Below are 21562 nucleotides of genomic sequence, written 5' to 3' on the forward strand. Positions count from 1 at the left end.
TTGTGTCAGACAAGGACTGCTAAAACTGATCCTTTTTTACCACCTGTTTAGAACCAGGAAGAAACGTGAAAACATGAGGCATCTTTAAAGACTTCAGCTAAGGGCATTATGCTGGAATAGCTGCAGAATCCAAGTACTCCTATCTAGATTAAAGAATTAAAAATTTCCCTAAAGCTCATAGGTTAACACAGCAAATTCCAAACAATTAATTTGACAAGCTTACAAATTGAGTATCTCTGATTCCATATAAATCAAATGTAAATAACTAGGCAGGCAATTCTGGAATAAATGTTGGGAGGGAATGAAAAAGACAAAAAAGAGGAAACAAAACCTCCAAACCAGCAAACAGAAAAGAAAACATCCAAGCCTTGCAGGCTCCTGCTTGTAACTGGAGGGAAAACACAGTGCAAGAATGTCAATGGGAGATGAGCCCAGGAACCTTTTTAGCTTTAAAACCTTGTTGCCAGAATATTTTAGGACCACATTACCCTTTCTTTTCTTTAACCTGTGTCAAAATAACGTGAGCAGTTTGACTTGCAAGCCAGCCTGGGAGCTTGGCTAACTCTGGGGATGCTCCCAGGCAGAGACATCAACTCCGCAGGTGGCAAAGCACTTGATGAGACATGAAAGGATGAAGGGAGCCAGTACAGCCACATCACTGCAGGCTGGATTTGAGTACATAACCAGAAGCCTGGTGTGATCACCTTTTACTGCCGTGTTAAAAGCTTTGCGCTTTTCTCAGAGGGGCAATTCTAAATGCTAGTGCTGATTTTAGCCTAATTTTTGCAGTTTTAACTTGTATAGTGTCTAAAGGCATTGTAGCCCAACTTTGGGTAGGAATGAACCCAAGAAAAAAAGCAGTCTCCTCTTGCAGTTTATTAGTTGCTTTGTATTTAGTTCAGCTGCTGACATCCCAGTTCTTATAATTCATCCAACCCCCCAGAAAACATGAGCTAGTGAATAGAATGTTTAGAGTTGGAAGGGGCCCTAAAGCTCATCTAGTCCCAACCCCCTGCCATGGGCAGGGACACCTTCCTTGAGCAGGTTGCTCAAAATAAAAGTCTATGTAGTAACTAAAGTTCTTGTTGGGAGAGTTTGTGACCTGGGGCTCCAGTTCAGTCAGGGGATAAGCTCTGTCCATTTATATGCTTGAAACCTGCCTTCCAAAGTCAAGTGGAGCCAAGCTCCATGTGAAGCTTTGCACCTGCAGTTCACTTCTGCAGCCAATATGGGCAGCAGGTCTGGCTGCAGGGCCATGAAAACCAGCTGCAACTAGTCCTGGTAGTGCTCCTCTGGTTCATCGCACTGAGATAGTAATCTTCAGCCTCAGGTAGTGCTCAGGTTGCCTTGTACATGTCTGCACCCCACTGCAGCTCTGGTGGTGGAGGAAACCCACCCATATCTCTGTCACCAGAGCTGTGTCCTTCACAGACAGGCAGCTTCATGTCTTAAGGTGGTAGTCAAAGGTGAGCAGCAAGCAGAAGGTTATCTAGCCCCTGTGGATGCCAGGAGGGCATGGCTGGCCAGAAGAGACAAATACAGGTGTTAAGGAACCTTGGACCTATATACCTACTGTACATATATATTATAAGGCTATTACCATTTTTCTCTACTGAGTTATTCCTTCACTGTGGATGAAGAAATATTAGACCAAAGCATGTCATTTGTCTGTTTAAAAAGCTGTGTGGGCAAAGACCTGCTTACAGGGCTAGGAGTACTTTCTTTTAATAATAAATCTTTCATAAAATTAAGGCATTGACTTTACATCTCTATTAGGGTAATTTACTCCCCACAGTAATTTTGACTTAGTTTGTTCTACATGGAGTGATATTTTAATCATCCTTTCAGTGCTTATTGATGAGGGTTTGCTGAAAAAGATGAGAAGATTGGTTTGAAATTATCCCTTGTGAATTTAAAACAATAACAATGAAGAAAACACAGCCTAAACCAAATTAAGAAATGTAATGGACTTAATAAAAGGCTGATATGTTATTCGATGTACAAAATGACTGCAAGACTCGCTGTGGCAGGGCTGCATATACTCTAATCAAACTATGTTTTTTTATTTCTTTTTAATTGAACAGGCACAAGTGTTCCCCTCTCTAAAAGTAAATGATGAATGAGAGAAATGGTTTGCATTTTGTCCAATCACAAAATGCATTACCTTGACTCAAGCAGCATAGAAAAACTGTGCCGCCTTATACCCATCATCTAGGAATAATATGCATTTCCTCACTCACCAGGAGGCCCTTGGATTCAAAGGTTCCCTTTCATCATCTCTTGGCCCTTCCTTAGTTTGTGAAGGGGGGTAGCTTTCTTCAAAGGTAATTGTCAGGTCAGAGAAAGCAGAGTTATCTTCCTTGGACAGTAGGATCCCTGCAATACTGCAAGGGTACACCAGGGCATCCTTGAAGGCTGAAATCACAGCTTCAAATGACCACCTATATGGTTGGTTGTTTTTGACTAAACACGATGCAGTCTCCAGCATTTATTTTAAGTGGTAATCAACCAGACTGGAAAATAAAATGAAATCACAGTGCCAAACTCCTTAGATGGCTGAACTGTCCCAGAGGTTTGAGAATTTAGCCGGCCTCTGCTCAGTGAGAAGCCTTGGTAATCACATGCTAAACAAAAAACATCACAGGGTGTTTTGGCACTTGTCATTCCCTGGCACTGAGAAAGGTGTGTCGTTTTTAAAGAAAATATTTAATCTCAAAAGCTTTATTTTCAAGGTGGGAACTGAACAGTTGCACTTGGTGAGTCCTTCAAAAGTGCTGGTGATAGATAAAGCCGAGGTTTTGAGTGTGTCTGCTCCGAGGAGCAGAAGAAATCCAGGCGTGGCAGCCAGATCCCTTCTTGAGTTGTGTCCTGAAATCACTGGGTGGGTATGGGGGTTTTTCAGTTCTTCTTGTTTTAAACTGTGACTGCATGTTCCAGTGTCTTGCTAAGCAGCTGCTGAATGAAGCCCATACATACGCATACACCTATAGATGTATAAAGTGTACATATATTTGGCATAAGCTGTTCTGGGTCTGCCAGTGTCACTCTGGATTTGCCAGGTTATGGAAGCTGGCACTTTGGCCTGCTGCACAATTTGTGAAGTTTGCTAAATTCTTTGGAACTGCTTGGGATTTAAGGCCCTATTTGAGTGTAAAATGAGATTAGTTACAGTGAATAAAGCTGATCTGGCTGGTGCACCTTTCTTTCCATTTAACTAAATGGAATCAACTGATAGATGTGCAGTGTTAACCTGGTCATGGACATTTCACATGTGATCAGAGAAACACAGCCACTGGGAAGTTTGCCCATATAAAATGTAGTCTCTTTCCACTGTTTACTGGCTATGGGGTTGGTGTTTTATACTCAACATAGATGTGGTGAGGCTTGATCTCCATATAGCGTGAATAGTGAGAGGTGTCAATCCTGCTCACAATGCCAGCTGGATGCTTTGGCCACGGCAAGATGCTCTTTGGTGGGCGAGTGGGATCTGCAGGAGAAAACACTGAGCCGTGCCCTTTGCATCTGGGTTCAAGTATGAAGCTTGGCATTGGTTTAATTATACCTGTTTACTTTGTGTGGGCATATAATGAAATGTTTATGTGTATGGTTTGAAAGGCTCTCATGGAAAGTGGTTCAGAAGAGCTGCATGTTAATCCTGCCGATTCGCAATATCATGGCCTGGTATGATTAGATTAATCATCTGAGGACTCAAACTCTGTTCCATTTAATTGAAAGACCATGCAGGTGCTTGTTAAACGGTCAAACAGCACACACTAATGTCCAGCAACTTTGGTGTCTGTGCGCTGCAAAATGCGGTATTTCAGCTCCCCAAAGCTTTCCCTCCATTAGCTTTTCTGAAGTAATGCTTAACAAGAAAATATCTGCGAGATATTCTGTATGCTACTTGAATTTAATTATTTCTTCTCTGATTTGAACAGAGGGCATGTAATGTGTGCTTGTGTACTTCCATGGAAGTCTTAAATGGAAAGAATCAGTTTTGCCTCATCTGCATAGCCTGCTGAGGATGGACCTCAGTGTACAGATGTTGATGGCAATAAGATGAGCATTATCCAACCTATACCTCGTACCATACAGGTAGAGAGGTATGTCTGGATCAGCTGTGCTACTTCTGGCATGCCCTGAGGGTTTAATTTCCAGACTTTCATTTCCTCGCTCTATTTTCAGCCACTATTAACTTTAAAAGCGGGGTTGTTTTTGCATGAGGAAGGATTATGCATGGCACTGACACCTTATTACTGGCTGAAACTCAAAGTCTTTACTAGTTAGGCTAGAACATTAAAAATGTCTTTTGATAATGATCTGAAAGGGAAATCAAGCAGATGGCTCTTAGGCCCATTGCACGATGCAGCTTTGCAGTGATATAATAGTTTCAGTAATGGGTTACAGAGTTTTATTTAAATCACTGCTGTTTAGTGGAAAGGGGTAAACCAGTTAGGGCTTTTTTGGGGTGTTGCTTTTCCTTTATTTTCTTCTCTCCTTGAAGTGAACCAAAGCACACGTTGAAGTACTGGGAATTTATTCTTTCCTCCCTTTTTATAGTTTGTCCATTACTTTGTTGCTGTTGTCTCTGGTTTTCCTATGGGTGACAGCTGCCAGCTTTCCGCAGCCTGTTTCCTGATGGACTCATTTACTATGTGTGTTGTAGAGGTGGTATTTATGTGCTTCAACCTGCTACCTATAGCTAGAGATCTCCTGTTATAGTGGGTTTATACAGTAAACAACAGCTTCTTGGGAGGCTTTGTGGAAAATCACAGGGAAGTAAGAATATTTCTCAGCCTCCAGGATGGATTAGATAGCTGCAGCCTGGGATGGCAGCTCCTCTTTGTGTGCTGGAAGGGCAGGGAACTGCAGGGCTCCCTTACTGAGAGCACTAAAGCAGCCAGTGTAGGCATAATCATCAACACCGCAGTTCAGATCTAAAGGCAGAGATGCAATAATTGGGAATTGTGGTGATTGAGACACAGCTCCCAAGCTTTTGAAGGGGCAGGAGCTGATTTTTGGAGTGCAGATGAAGAGATGTGTAAAAGGTGCAATGTGTTTGACATGTGTTTTATCACCCACTCTCTAAGGAGCAAAGCTCTTTAACCTGTTTCCATCTGAGCATTCAAGAAATCAGATGTGAAAGGTTCTTCTTCACTTCTGAACATTCAAGCCAAACAAATGCCAGACTTGTAGGCATGCTCATTTTTATAGTGATAACACCTTCCTCCTTGAAACATGCACTCAATCCTGCACTCTTCATTAGATATTAGTGAAATCTTTGGAATAAATATTGGATGTAGTTATCAGGTGCTCTAATTTCCAGCCCTAATTTCTGCTTTTAGCAGAAAATTATGGCACATTTGAAGACATAAATAATAAAAATTCAGCATATTAAGTCAAAAAATGAGAAGTAAAGGTGTGTTTACTCCAGCACTGCACTGATTCAGTATTTGCTAGGAGACCGATATCAGGTATGCCCCATTCTTCAGCACAGTAAATGCTTGGGATGATGTCTTTGTTTTTTTTTCATAAATTAATGCAACATCACGTCAAGAACTGGATGTGGAAACACTAAAGTGGCTTACCCTGGGTAAAAAACCTGGGTTTACAGTGTTTCATAGAATCCCAGACTGGTTTGGGTTGGAAGGGACCTTAAAGCTCATCCAGTTCCAACCCCCTGCCATGGGCAGGGACACCTTCCACTGGACCAGGTTGCTCCAAGCCCCTGTGTCCAACGTGGCCTTGAACACTGCCAGGGATGGGGCAGCCACAGCTTCTCTGGGCACCCTGTGCCGGGGCCTCAGCACCCTCCCAGGGAAGAATTTCTTCCTAATGTCTCATCTCAATCTCCCCTCTGTCAGGTTAAAGCCATTCCCCCTTGTCCTGTCCTCACCTGCCCTTACCAAAAGCTCCTCTCCAGATTTCTTTTAGGCAGCTGTTAGGTATTGTAAGACTGTTGTAAGGTCTCCTCTGAGCCTTCTCCAGGCTGTTTTGTACAGTCTGAAATCAGAAGGACTAGAAACAGGCTCCAAGCTAGTGGAAATTTGTTGTGTTGTGGGACCTGCTGCTTCTTCAGACCTCCTGTCTCAGCTGAGGGCACAGCTTCTTGTGGGAGCTGGTCCTGTGTCTGCTGGACCACAGTGCCTCTTTCCAGCTGCCCTCGTGGAGCTGGATGGATCTATGCTAAATTAAAGACACAGGAGAAAGAAAATGAAACCTGAAGGAGTGTTGATGTCCAGAAGGGGTGTGTCAATCAAAGCTGCCTTACTTGTCCAAATTGTGCTGGCAGAAAGAGTAAAGACAACAGGATTTTGGTGAAGTCTTGTCATATTACAGTGTGGAATATAACATAAATTGCCTCTCATGTCTGCTGTGGCAGGAATAGAGGGAAAAATACTCCAATAAAAGTAGTACAGGTTGTGAAACAGCGGACATGACCTCCTGTGCTAACCTGATATGCTAAAACGTGGCCTACACACCACTGTTAGTCATTATGGTCCTCAGTAAAAGGAGTTTTCTCCTGAGAGGTGTCAGCTTAAAATACAAGGTCTTGATCTTTAATTCAAATCCCTCTAGGCAGACCTTTCTGTCAGTCTGGAACACCTTTGATTTCAATAGCACTTTGTGGTTCTGGAGGCACCAGTCCAGCTGGGGGTTTATATTCCTGCTAAACACTGACCTAGCAGCTTTTCGTGTATCTTGATAGCCTTCTTCCCCACCCCTCCTCACCCCTCCACCTCAAATGATATATTTGGTTTGACCTTTTTCTTCATATTTCACTCTTGTGTAGTTTTTGGTCCCAGTTTTTCTTTTCTTTCTCAGGTGATTGCAGACATTGATGTGTTATTTTTGGATCATGTCACAGAAACAAATGAAACGAGGTGGTAAATTAAACTTCACAGGTAATTTCAGACTGGAGACTCCAAATGCCCTCTTTTCTTTTGAGGGTGTAGCTTCACTTAACCCACAAGAGCACCTCACTTCATGTCTCTACAGCATGGCAACTTGGCACGCTTGGAGAGTCACATTGCCACTTAGCACCTGTAAATATCCCTTACAGCGTAGGGTTGGTTCTGTAGCACAGCTGCCCATTCTGCCTTTCAAGACTGATAAAAAGATCCTTGGGAATGATAACTCCAGTAAAAAATAAACTCTGGAGATAAATGGCACATTGACTTTGCCATCTGCATTTACTCTGCCGTTTGAGATGACTTTTAATTATTCAGAAGAGGCAGAATGTAAGTCGCATCTATCTTTATTTCTTGCCCTAAAGCAGATCTGCTGTGTCAATTTTCCTGTGACCACTATACTAATATTTCCCTGGAACAGCTGCTCTGATTTCCACCTTTTTATTTTTCTTTTTTTTTTTAATTCCCTTTGAAATCTTTTTTGATGTTTGAGATGCGACAGAATTCAGCTGCATTGAGATGTTTTCTTATCAGCTAACTCGGAGCAGATTGATCAGTCTATTCATGTAACAAACAAGGAGACGAACATAGACGCTTTCCACTGCTGCAGGCATGTATCTAGAAAAATAATGTAGCACTTAAATAGCCTCATCAACATGAACATTGCAAAAACCCCAAACCCCTCCATTATGTATGTCCATGTTAGGAAAAATCTGGGTGCTTAGTGTCTCATCAGGCACACATGTACCTGGGAGGGAAAGTAAATCTTCAACGTGTTTAGAGATATGAGCTCTGTATCTTTTCCCTTTGGCATCCCCCGCCGCCAAAAGCGTGGACGCCTTCTTTCCCCTCTTCATTAGAAGTGGAGAGTTATTTATTACAATATTAGCCTGGTGTTTTGGAAAATGCTCTGTGAGAAATATGCAAAGCAGTAGGGAACTGAGCATTCTTGCTGTCAGATTACAAATGGTTTTGGCCAGTACATTTAAGCACGGAACAGCGTTTGCTTCTAGGGGCTTTGAAGGGAATAATGGGAACCCTAGAAACTTACGAGAGAATTCAGGTTTTGATTGCTGAGGAATTGTGCTCTTGCGTCTTGCACCTGCTCCAAGTAGGAAATGGTTTCAGGTGTTTACTTAAGGCCTGTGAAAAAACTGAGAAGACAAAAAAAGATTGGGGGGGTGGGGTGGAGAGAGCAAAGAGGGTAAAAAGATCAGTTTCTTAGCAGGAGTTTTAAACCCAGCAAGCCATGTGGTGGTGCTAGAGTTACAAAAGATGAATCCTCCCAGCAAAATGCGCAGAATGTGGCCAGATGAGATATGACAACAAGTACAAATTATAGCAGTGGCAAACCAGTAAACATGGAAATCTGAGTAAATCAGTCATTTCAGATCTATTTGCCAAACTGTGTTTATCGTCTGTAAAACCTCCTGATCTCCATAGGAAGCACTTCAGAGCAATCTCTGCAGGGCTATTGCTGGGTGGAGTTAAGGATCAGGGTATTCCACAGCAGGCTTTTTGCAGACATTACAGTTGATCTTTCAGCCTAATTGAAATGAACAATGATGATACCTCCGTCCCCCCCCCCCAACCCCCCGGCTCCCCAACTTGAGTGCACACTTTTAAACTGCTACATGAGGAAACATTGAATACTAGGGATAGATAAAGCGCTTCCAGTTTAACAGTAAAAAACCATGGTTGCAATATTATGTTTGTGTGTTTCTTCCTCATCCCTAAGCTACATGGGTATCTCGGTATTTTGCAAGAGAGAGTATCCTGTAGAGCTGTCAGGTTGGGTTTTTTTCCCTGTGGTTTCACCAGTACCATCCCATCAATTTCAATGCAGGCCCTCTTGTGTGTGACAGAGCAGGATCTGTCCTGCAATCTGCAGTCTTTTCCTGCTTATTCTTCCTGGCCCATGTTCCTCAAATTGTGTGAGTGCTCTGTTTATTTGTGAGCCCTATGCGAGACCAAGAGTAGAATTTTTAAGTCTTTCTTTCTTTTTTGCCTTTTTTATCTCCCCCAAGTCAATTTTAAGCACCTAAATGGAGCCCTGAATTTGTGAGCTGATGACAGAGGTCCTCAGTGCTGAGAGCTGACATAGGCCAGTTAGCCTTTTCAGATACATTCTGTGACTAGGGCAGAATAACTGCATTCAAAATCCATGTTTAACATTAATTTACAGGCTTACAACGAGGCACACTGTACGTGCCATCCCCTAATTTGTACCACTTGAGGAACGTTTTCCTTGCATCAGCATTTTGTGTTGGCTTTTGTAGATAGAAGTTTTAAGATCTGAGTGCAGACCTGTTTCTGCCTCGGACCTCCTGAGTAACCTTGGGCCAATTACTACATCTCTGTGTATCAGTTCTTCCCTCTGTGAAGCTGTGACTACAATACCTGTCATGGAAGTACCTCAGGCTGAGCAGGTTGAGATGTGGCTTGGAATATGTTATCCTGCTGTTAACATGGTATTCATTTTCAGGAGCCTCGCCAGAAGTCTTCCTTTTTTTGCTGTCCTCCTTCCCTCCAGCTCCTTTCTTCTTAAGCTGAGCAAGAGTCAGTAATGCCACATTTTCCCCTTTCATATAGGAAGGCACATAAGGCCATATCAGTCAGACTGATGTCCATTTGGACCTCATTTCCCCTCTGCAATCTCCTATGCCATCTACGATTTAATGAACTCCTCCCATATCCCTTCTCACTCTCCTCTTTTCCAGACTAATGGCACTACTGTAGTGCCTTTGGTTTGTGCCAGGGAGCCAAGGCTGTGGTCAGCCTTGCTGCTGTTCTCTGAGGGTTTCCATAGGCTTTTCCTGACAGGTGGCCTGGAAATGCACATAGTATTCAAGCTATAAGGTGACCAAATATTTCTAAAATGGCATAATTCTGGTTTTGATTCTATTCTTCCTTAATGCTTTATATATTCAGAGCTATTTATCTACCCCAAACAAACATTGAGCTGTATTTTTATCAGTTATCTACCAGTGCACCCTAAGATAGTCTTCCTAATGTATGACTACAAGCTGTTGCAATTATTTTACCTTAAGGAAGGCTCTGTCTGAAGGAGGAAGTGGGAAGGGGCACAGAAACTTCTGAAACTGGAAAATACCCTGCTTACCTTGGACCCAGGAGATGTGGAAGTCTTCTAGAAAGGCAATGCTTGTGATCTCACCAAATCCTCTATATCACACGATCTGATGGCAAATCTCGGAGTATTTAAGGTCTTATCAAGTACATGGACATGTCTATTAATGAAGAAAATCTGCTTACATGTACTTTTTGTATACATAAATGCAGATTTTTATCTCTTCTGTCATAAAATATTATGAGGAAGGGCCTCTAACATACCAAAGCACTGGTTTCTTAGAGCTGCTTTCTTCAGTTTCCTAGCTGACCTGCTGTACTGTGACCAACACTAAGAAACCTACCTGTGGAGAATTTTTGAGTCAAAGAACTTGTAAAAAGCTTAAACATGATTTCATTTCTGTTTGATCCCTTCATTAAAGACCACATCCTAGATGTGCAGTTCCCCTACCTTTCCTCTGACGCACAGTAACAATTCCTGGTAATTTCCTGGGGAGAAGTGAAATCATCACTGGAGCCAGATCAGACCTTTCATATTTACTTTCCACCATCCCATTTATGAGCTTCATTTAAACTCATTTCTCTAAAGGTAACATTTATACTGATTTAGAGCATGTCTGTTGGCAAATAATATTATGCCCCAGGCTAGTGGGACGCTTATGGAGGGTTATGATTCACTGACATTTTACCCCAGATTTACAACCCCTGTTTTCCAATGGAAGAAATTAAACTTCCCTAGATCCATACGTGAGCAGCAGGCAGCAGAAACACACAATCGCACAGCAATACGTTGCCTCATACACAACATTCATATTCATAATGAGGGGTTTGTTGCAGAAAACGTTGTTTGTAGTTACTTTTTTCTAAAGTGAGGATTTAGTTCTTTCCCTCCCCTCCCAGGAAGTGACTGTTTCACTGACATGTTATTTTCCTTATCCTGCCTATGGGAATACTTTGCTGCCAATACAGACCAAAGTCTCCCTGCCTTGCTCAGCCTCTTTAAACCCATGAGCTGCGTAAGTAAGTAAACCAAACCAAAGTTGTAAAATGGACTCCATGTCTGGCTTGTGAGTGCCAGTTGCTGTATCAGCATCTGCTGGCTGCTCCAATGCAGGTTTTTGTGTTCCTGCAAGTTGTGAGCTTTTGGCTTGGGATCACAGATTAGAATCGTGGAATAATTTGGGTTGGAAGGGACCTTCAAAGCTCATCTAGTCCAGCCCCCCTGCAATGAGCAGGGACATCTTCAACTAGATCAGGTTGCTCAGAACCACATCCAGCCTGGACCTGAATGTCTCCAAGAGATTCATTCATCACTCATGATGCTCCTCTGCCATCATCCTCCCAGTACCCAGCCATGCTGAACCTGCTGTGCTCCCTTACACTACTCTCTCCCCAGTAGCCCCAAAACCTGTTTCTGCCTCTATTGTGTGGCTGGTGATAGCTTCATGATTTGTGCTGCATTCTATGTTCAAACCAGCACTATCTTGCAACCCTCCCCCAGATTTTTTTCAGGCATGAATACATATTGATAACCTGGAGTTCAGTATTGCTCAATATAGTAACGTCACTTGTCTCATTTGTGTTGCTTTGATTGGAGAAAGCCCTGGCAATGGCCTAAGATGCCTCTTGAGCTGTACTGAGCAAGATGTGTGCTTGGCTTTTTTGGTTTGGTGTGCTGGGGCACCAGAAGAAAAGAAACAATTATTTTGCACTGCTCATCCTTCAGCAAAAGCATAAGGACCAAGTCCTCAACCCATTAAAGACCAGGGAAAGATTCCTGTTGTTTCACTCAGCTTTGGATCAAAGCCATTGTGCAAAGACATGATTTTTTTTTTAGTAGGTTAAAAAGAATTTATCTTCAATTTTATTTATTAATCCAAAGAGTCAGAGCATGGACATGTTCTTCCCAGCCCAGCTATGCTGGAATAGTGAGAATGAAGAGGTTTAGAGAAAATTCAGGTGAAAAATATAGGAACAATAATCTGTTAATCCAAACCCACTGTTCTAAGAGTGACTGAAACTGTTAATGCATCTATGGTGAAGTTTGCTGGGCAAAGGAAATAGCAGGGAAGCATTTGTTAAAGGAGTTAAAAATAATTTTTAACACTTATTTAAGCATGCAATTTAGGAATGTGGCTTGATGCGATTTAAAAATAATATAGCAAACACTGACTTAACCCAAATACCCTGTAGTAAATGTGTCTCCTGCCCCAAAATAATCCTTTTGTCTCCTTCCCCAGCTTCCTAACTTAGCCATCAACTGAACGCAGGAGTCTAATTGCCCAGCCGTGATTGTAAGGAATCTGTTCAAACAAAGTGACTGCTGTTGCCTCCTTTATGGCTGAGCCGTGCACTCCTATTAACTGGTAGGCAAAGCATTTTTTGTTGCTTGTCCCAGTGAGCAGCGTGCATGTATGTCTCTGTTTAATCAGATGAAGTTCTGAGAATGCTTTGTGGTTCCTGCAACTTTCATCCTTGGTGCCAGGGTTTTCAGCCTGTGCCAGGAAGAATTAAGGTGCTGCTTTTCCTGGCTCTTCTGACAGGCATATTGCTTGTTACACCTGGATGCAAATCAAGTGGTCTGCCTTTGTTGTGACAAGGAAAATGAGTGAGCTTTGCTGTAGGAATAAGAGTTCCTCGAGGCTGGAACTCTACCAGGCTCTGGGGACGTGTATGGTGGGCTGGAGACATAAGCATGTGAAAGCAGGCTGCTTTCTTATGGAGCCAAAGGGCTCTCAGACAGTCTGTAACCATGCTGTAGCTCACAACCTTTGTGGTATGCCCTTGGCATTAGCAGAGATATAGCATCTCTGTTAACATAGCCCTTGCTGTGCTGGGTGGTACACCCTTATTCTATTGCTGCCTCTCACCCTATACATCCCTTTTGGGGCATGTTCAGTCCAGTGCCTTTTCTAGGTAGTGATTATTGCAGATACTTAAGAAAGCATTTTTGGAAAGAAATGAAGTGTATACCTACCCAAATGTCAGCAGCCAGCAAGCCGGAGATACAAGCCGCCTCGCAATCCTCAGGTTTAATAGTCTTGGATAAACTTTCTACCATGGATTTGTCTGGTCAGATCCCTTTATACCTTCAGCTATTTCAATATCCTGAGGTCTGTGCTTCAGTTATACGTTATGTGAAGCCGATGCTTCCATCTCTGTTTTAAATCCACTGTCTAATAATTTTATTAGGTGCTTTCTCTTTCCTGGATTCTGTGCAAGAGTTATTAATCTTTCCAGGTTGGCTTTCCCATTCCCAAAGGTGATTGTCAAGCTTAACTTCCCATACATGCTCCATCTGCCATCCTTTTTCCAGGCAGAAGACTGGACTCTTTCTTCTCACCTTTGTGGGGCCATTCCCTACTTGGGCACAGCCATGAGCGTTTTGTTCCAATGTTTCCTCCTTTGGGGAGAAAAGAGGATAGCAGAACGCTGTGATGTCCAAGGTACAGGCACACTGTGAAGCAGTATGATTTTCCATAATGCTGGGATTTTTTTTCCTTCTCGTTTTCTTTCCAAATATTATAGCTGCCTTTTTGATTCCTGCTGACAACAGAGTTGATGTTTTCCGAGAACAATGCACAACAGCCCTAAGTAGAATTGGCTAATATCCTGTCATTTTGCATGTATCCCCGGGGTTGTTTTCTCTATGTACATAACTTCATACATCTTATAACAATATTATCAGCCCAGTACAGCATTGTATACAGAAATGGCTGCTGAGATTTTCCTGAGTACTTAATCTTCTGTCAGTGCTTTTGTCAGGAAGACTAAAGCACGTGGACTGGCCAGAGCACAAAGTGAATGAGCATCCAAGACCATCCCTCCCAGACCTGAGGGTGACAGGCACTGTAAACCTGCCCGAAGGTTCACTGTAATTAGCAGTATGGTTAAAGACATTTCTGTATGGATTATTTGTTCCCCTGAGAAATAGTTTTACATTTTGCTCATTATTTTCTATCAGCCTGCAAAAACAGCGGAAGTGTGTCCATTTCTCAGTATAAAATAGGTATTTGTTTAGAAAAAAAAGTTTAATTTTGTGTTAAAAGTGTTTATGCTAGCTTAAAATCACAATGAGAGTTTTCATTTGACTGCGTATATAAATACATTCCCTTCAGGAACAGGCATTAAAATGAAAATCGATTTGTATTTACCCAGCTTTAAATGCGAGGCTGTGAGAGCAGAATACTGCAGAAACCATTTCTTCAGCAATATAGAATCGTAGAATAGTTAGGGTTGGAAAGGACCTGAAGATCATCCAATTCCAAGCCCCCTGCCATGGACAGGGACACCTCACACTAAACCATGGCTCTGTCCAACCTGGCCTTGAACACCATCAGGGATGGAGCGTCACCAATTTCACTGCTGACCTCATGAAATAGGGCTGTGGGGCAGAGCTAAGGAATTTTTTCAGCTAACACTGTACAAAGCATCATGTAAAGGGAAGGCAAAGATCATGTTTTCACTTCTGTGCAAAGCCACTGCCAGCACTCTGGTGTGTTGTGTGTGTGTCAGGCAAAGAGAATCCCAGGGTAAGTGGGATGCATCACCTTTAGAAATGTTTCATTCTTTTCCTCTGGTAATTTGTGGATAATTCTAGCTTGGGCTGGTTTGAGAGGCCTAACCCAGGTTGGACTTAAGAGGGCAATGCTTAGAGAGGAGCAAACCAGGCACCTGAATTTGATTGGCTCTTTGGATAATTTCATCTCCATGACTCGCTGCCCATCATTGTAAAATGAAATAACACCCTTGCACTCCATTCAAGCAGTGAGAAAATTCAGCTGGCTGGAAATGCAAGAGCCTAGAGCCAGGGAACACCAGCCTGCTGCTGCTGTTCCTGTTTGGAGGTGTCACTGCAAGACAGGCTGAAATTTGGTGTTGGCTGCATCTGCTTCAATGTATGTGGGATTAGACTATCCAATATATCCACTAGACAGTGGCAGAGCTTCAGTAGAGCAGTCTAAGCAAACCCAGCTGCAGCTTTGTCCCTGGTGTCATCTGCTTTGAAAGTCTGAGGGGAGATAGAGCTGCAAGTGGATCTTGTGTACCTTGGGCGAGACCCGAGTTCTGAGCTCCTGCGTAAATGGGGAAATAGCCTCCTGTTCTGCTTGTCTGTTGTGAGGAGATTGACTTCATGGATGTGCTGTAGCTATCTTCATGGAAAGCAGGCAGGGGAGCGGCGAGTTTGCCCATCCCAGTGGGATCTGGGAATGAGCAAGATGCAAAGCTGCACAGTGTTATCAGGACATGTGTCCATCAGAGGGTGCCTCAAGCTCTTAAGGATATTTACTGACAGACATGGAATAATTAAGTCCTGGGAACCTGAGTCATCCCTCAGGTGAGGAGGAAAGTGAGGGGGTTTTTAAAGACATCATGGTTTTGCACTCTGTGAGGCTAAGTCGTTTTGCACATCTAGATGTAAGATGCAAGATGTGATGCCCTCCGAAAGGTCTCCAAGGGGGTTAATCCAGTGGAAAATATAATGCATAACTGGGTGCTTAAAGACCACGTTACACACAGCAAGAACTGAGATTACATGGGTAAATTTAACTGCAGGACTGCCTTGCTTTGATGTGCTTGAACAGGAACATTAGCAGAAATTTCAGCTATATTGAAAATACTTTGTGTGATTGCTGTTCTAGAAGGCAGTAGATAAACAGAAGTTGCTGGGTTTGAACATAAGCAATATTTATTGTAATCACTTTGCATGAGTTGAGTCTTTTTGGGCTAGGATCTTCTGGTTGCACAGCAATCATGACATTCCCTCACATTTTCATTAAATGTGAGTACTATTATATCACTAAGTACAACTCCCTGAATTTTAAAAGTCTTACAAAGGCCTTTAAACATAGCAGCACATATTGGGTATGGGAATGTGACCCAAATAAATCAAAAGGCTATTTCCCAACACCTCCCAGTCCCCCAGCTGGGACCCAACACATATAGGTGCGCTGTCTTGGCTCAGAAGAAGGGGGCATTTCAAGAAGGGCAGTCATGACAAGGGGTGCATGTCGACCTCTGGCTATAAGCAGAGAAAAGGCTCTTCTCTTGAAATATATTAGGCAAATAAGGAAACCTGCCAGAGATTTCCCTGGGAAACAGAGTGCTAGAGAAGGGAGGCAACATTTTAAAGCACATCTACTACGCCCCAGTTGAGTTGTGTCACTTCTAAATGCCTTGGAATAGTCTGCTCTCACCCACCCCATCATTAAATTATGAGTATTAATGGGACTTACAAGAGTGCATCCATGGGGAAATACACCGCATCTCTGTTAGTTTCCTTCACGATGACATGTCTGTGCACACTGTGTGCTTTATTGGCAACAGCTCCTTTTCATTTGAGATGTGTAAAGCTATATTTACAGTACAACAGTTTTAATTACTGATACAGCAATGATAAAAGGGAAGGAAAGAAAGGGGTACTCCCTAATTGCCTGTCTTTCTCTCTGATCAGCAGCACTTCCATCAGTTTCCTCAGAATTGCTACCCAAAGGAAGGAAACATATATAAATATCTAAGATGAGAGTTAATTAATGAAAGTGCATCAAACACACTATATATTTCCATCATCAAAACCTTTTCTGCAGTCATGATAAGCATCTGACAGAAAATAGGCCATTAATTAGTAAAGAAAGTGAATTATAATTATGCATGGCAATATCCACTCTAATGGAGTTAAAGTGCTGGTATTCTCTTAGCAAAAGATTCCTTAAGGACTGGGGGCTGCAAGATGAACCTCAAATGACCAAGGCTGTGCTCCAGAGCTCAAACAGCTCCTCAGACCATTGCCTCAGCAGAGAGGAGGTCAGTCCTGCCCTATTGCTGCAATGGGTGATTTAGGGCTAGGCTTTGAGAAATGTGAAGCACCTACTGCTCCCAGTGAAGCTGCCATCCAGCGTATCTGCTCTTCTGGTGGAAACTGGCAATTCACTGAAGCCAAATCCTTCCCTGGGAGCAGATGTAGGATCTGCAGCAAAGATGATGCTTGGCAGGAGACGTGGTCAGCACTGCAGATTCACTCACTGATATAGTAAGCTCTGCGTTAAGTGGCTGCTCTGTTGTATTGCAGACCAGGATTTCAGTCTCCTGGTATCTCAGGGGAGCTTTTGACCTGCAGGGATGATTTGAGGTTTGTTTTCCTCTTCCTCTTTCCTGTCCTGCGGTGTTGTACAACTAACTGGCCCGTTAGAATGAGTGAGAAGCCTCCTGCATTTTTATGCAGAAAGGAAAAAAGGCCAAATCAACCTTCCAAAAGCTTTGTAAGGTATGGAGGTGTGTTTGCAGAGGAGAAGCAGATTTCTGAGAGTGTGAAAGCACCTTTAGCTCGGAGAACTTGCTTCCCAACAGCTCTGTTTATGGTTTGTATTCCCGGTATAAGGCAGTGCTGTGTTTCTGGGTACTCTGGGAATGTGGGCTTACTCGCCAAATTTTCTGTAGGCTTTGTTTGCATGACTTTTCCTTGTATTTTGTAGCTGATTAGTTTAGATTAATGCAATTAGTGTAATTAAGTGTAATTATGAATTTTGGTGCAAAATCATGTAATCACCTATTTACAATGTGTAATTAGGTAATTACAATATGTAATTTGCAAGGTAAAATGTAATGCCTTTACACAATGCTGATTAAATTTCACAGAGAAAAAAAAAAGATGTCCTGGGCACATGGAATGGATAATCTCTAAAGTTCATTCTTTTGTAATACCTTTAGTAAGTCCTTTCCAAATGATCCAACCCCTACTATTTCCCATATGGAACTGGGGCTCTGCAAAAATCTGGTTTTATAAAGCAAGCATATTCCTCATCTCACTGTGGTCAGCTGAAAAAGTACCCTCACCTTCCCCTTATGTTTTCCAATCCCTTTTCTACATCCATGCTTTAAAAGAAAAACAGACACAAAAGAACTCAAATAAAACGTGCCAGCAATTGGCAGCAAGAGCAGCAGTAATGCAAAGTAACAACGGTTTATGTTTTGAAATTGTAATGATTTGTGCTCTGTTATAGTGAATCCATTTTTCTATGCAATATTTAATCTCTGAGCAGAGCATTTAAAATGCAGCAATTAAATGCCTTTATAAGTTGATGCATCTCTGAGGGCCAAAGATGAAGTAAATGGATTTTGCTTGTGGATACTTTGAGGAAGTCTTCCAGGAAATAAAATCTCCTTTTCAGCATCAATCGTAAATATTAGTTGGCCACCTTCATGATTGCCACAATGGCTTAAGGCTAATGTGGCGATGGCTGCGTGTGTATGTCTACAGAGTCCTGTGTGTGTTCATAGTGCCTTTTGTCCCTATGGATGGACTGAAATTGGGGCCTGTTGTGTTTGCTAGATGACATCTCAAGATATTGAGGCTATTGGCCAACAAATGTGATGATAGAGCAGAAGGTCACTCCCATACTAACCTAGCAAACCATCTGCCTGTCCCAGCAACCTATTAATGTATGAAAAACCCAGCTCCTAAGGTTTAATAATACCCCAGTAACAGTTTCCTTCTATCTGTAATACCTAAATCTCACTTTAAGGTATCTTTAATCCATTATACTCTAAAGTTGCAGCAGATATCTTGAGTATTTAAGCAAATAATTATTCTTGTCCGGGCATTCTTGCAGCCCCATTTCTGCTGTGCCGTGGAGCAGCAAAGCACAGTGAGCTGAAGCTGATTGTTCTCTTGGAGAAAACATGACTCGGTATTTATTTTGGTCAAGCTGTCCCCCAGTTCATAAGTGAAAATACAATCAGGCACTACAGAACTACATCAGGTTTTTAGCCTGATGTCACTGGCTAGAACAGCCATAAGGGGTGATTGTTTCATCCATGCGGCAAAACATCATCTTCCCCAGCACTGTAGATGTTTGGTAGCTAAGGACCCCAAATAGGGCCTGGACTATGAGCTTTACTTTGGAGTCTTGAGGGGCTCTGGACACTGGCCAGCTTCTGGTGCCAAGCTGTCGATGTACATCAGGGCATATCAGTAAAGCTTCATGCCATCCTTGTTGAAAACGATGTGAACTTCACACGGGCACGAAGCCAGCAATGCAGTTTGAAGGAAGGCTGTGTCATATCCTGCTCCATGTTGGCAGCTTTCCACTGCAATCAACACCTTCACATAGCTAACACCTTTCTGAGCTCCAGATGTGAGCGCTTTGAACTAAGTCTAACCTGACTACAAATCCTGCTTGGCTTGCCCAGGAAAATAGGCTGAACTTTCCAACACTTGCATCAAGAACCACTCTGAAGAAATAGCTTTCCACATTGCTTTCCAAACAGTTTGGTCTTCTCTATCCTTGAACACAGGGTTTTGAGCAGAATCTAGGCTTACTTTCTATTAGGATTGAAAATAAAAGTATGAGCAGGGCCGTAAGCAGAGGCCATAAGCCGAAAACAGAGGGAAAACTCATTACCTGGGGCACTGTGCTTCCTGAAGCTCTTTGGAAAAAGAAGTTAATTGGCTAACCACCTCATTCACAAAACTCGGGAGGAATTTGTGCTATCAGTTTCCATTAATGCCTGTGGAGACTGGCCATGAAAATATCCTCTGCACAGATGGGAGAATAAACTGTGTATCTCTGCTATGAAATAAATGTGGATGTTAGCAAATAAAGAACAGGTTTGTGCATAGATCCTGTAAAAACCAGTCTGTGATGTCTGGCTGTGAAGCAAGTCAAAGCTCGGCAAGGCAAGTCAAAGGGAAATAGCTTAGATCTAAGAGGTGGGTGCCTGGGGAGTATTTGGAATTAAAAATAAATACATATAATTGAAATAAAGGGGAAAAGCACATCTTTTGGCAGCAGAAGTATGTGTTAAGATAGGAGCTACCAAAACCAGGAATTGCTTTTAGAGTCCTTCAACATGTCTGTAAAGGAAATAAGATTATCAGGAAGGATGGCTTTATCATTAGAAGAAAAGGAATATTAAAACACTTCAGTTCAGTCTGAATAAAAGAGATAAATTTCAAGTAAACTGGCATGGAGTTTATCCATGGCTGGGCTTGCAGTAATAAAGTCAGTGAGGGAGTAAGCTGCGTGATTTACAGGCAGTAAGCTTCTGTAAAATTTACAAACTGCTGTTATAAAATGTCACCTTTTATGATGCATTCCGCTCAGCCTGCATATATAAAGGGCACTGCAATGGAAAGAGTAGGAAAGAGAAAGCAATCTTCTGCCCTACCTCACTAGCTGCCTTTTTTGCTTTTACAGCAGTATCAGAGATCTATCACCTGATGACCCTGTTGCTAGTTCTTTGTGCTCATTAATATTTCTGTTTATGAAGGTACACTGTTGGCCTTGCCAGTACAAACAGAAAATTTAGGGTGGTTTTAATGAGATGGATTTTTGTAAGGTGCTCTTGGATGAATAGAGCAAGACTCCTCCCATCTCCCTCTGTTAATATAAAAGTAGGGCTTATGATAGATTTGGGTAATTTTCTGTCTTCTCTGCTTTGATTTTAATTGCTGCTGTCTACAGCTATGCAAAGCTTAGGTGTATGAGGCCTTAGGAATCCACAGCCAAAATTAACCATCCCTTGACCTTGGGAGCTCAACATCCATTTCAAGCCTGACTATTTAAGTCTAGAAAGACTTCAAGAACCTGCCCCAGGGTGTGAAGTCTGTTAGAATGCTTTGCTGGAAGGGTTACTGGGTATTTCTCATTGCACCTTTGGACAAATCCAGGTGTCCTGGATAGGGATCATTATGGCTAGTGTGGTCAGGTTTCTGGTCAGCTTGGCCAAAAGGTATCCTCAGCCAGGTCATCTGTGGTGACTGAGCTCCTTTGGAGTCACAGCCTGTTCCCTGCTTATTGCCAAAGCCGTTCAAATGAGAGAAATCCTGCTCAGCTGAAACATGTTCCTCTCATTTTCTGGGTTGACTGTGAGGGGTTAATTCCTACCCAGTGCTTCACCTCCAGGTGAAAGCTCAGACATCATGTTGGTGGGCTCTTTACAGTCCAGCGTGGTTAACATGGTTGCCTCAGATCTAAGGGGAAAGTCCAGCTATTCTTTTTCTTTCAGTGCTAACAAAGCAGGAATACACTTTGAATTAAGCTTTTAACAGGGCTGTATTCTGGAAGTTCAGCAAAATAAATCAATAATGGTGGTGATAAAACTGCAGTTTAATGGTAGCTGTTACAGTAAAACAAGTCGGTGTACAGCCATTTTACCACCCTGTGGCCATGGTTTCTACAGTTCATTCTGACAGATTTATTGTTGCCTTCATTTAATAATCTACTTCTCTTTAGCACAACCACCATCATTATATGTTTAAAATGAGGCCTCTATAATTTCACTGCACAGAGAATAATAGATTTTATATCCACTGCCTAGCTAGCAAAATACTTAAACTCTTCATAAACAGAACAACAAATAAATACAGCTTAGGAACCATTTCTTTTGGTGGAAATTGAATGTGCCTCTTTGGCTTCACCAAAGAAGAGCATCTGAAAGCATGTGGGATAATGAGTCTTGAGGATGTGAGCCTACCAGTAAAATCCAGGAATCGTGTGTTGTGCAATGGGTAGCAACCAGCAGACAGGTTTATATTCCTAATAAAGTAATATTTAGGTAATTGA

General features: G+C 42.3%; 1 long non-coding RNA gene across 5 annotated transcripts in view; it reads left to right on the top strand.

The window, feature by feature from the left end:
* Positions 1–578: 578 nt before the first annotated feature.
* The window catches only part of LOC134157256 (uncharacterized), a 69734-nt gene continuing 48750 nt past the window's right edge, over positions 579–21562 (top strand). For all 5 annotated transcript variants that reach the window (XR_009962248.1, XR_009962246.1, XR_009962247.1 and 2 more), the window contains exon 1: positions 579–694. This is a non-coding gene — a long non-coding RNA (uncharacterized LOC134157256). The remainder of the gene's footprint in view (positions 695–21562) is intronic.

Source organism: Pezoporus occidentalis, unplaced genomic scaffold (assembly GCF_034315485.1).
Source record: "Pezoporus occidentalis ecotype Australia unplaced genomic scaffold, CSIRO_AGI_Poc_V1 ctg93, whole genome shotgun sequence".
In the NCBI taxonomy this organism is placed as follows: domain Eukaryota; kingdom Metazoa; phylum Chordata; class Aves; order Psittaciformes; family Psittacidae; genus Pezoporus; species Pezoporus occidentalis.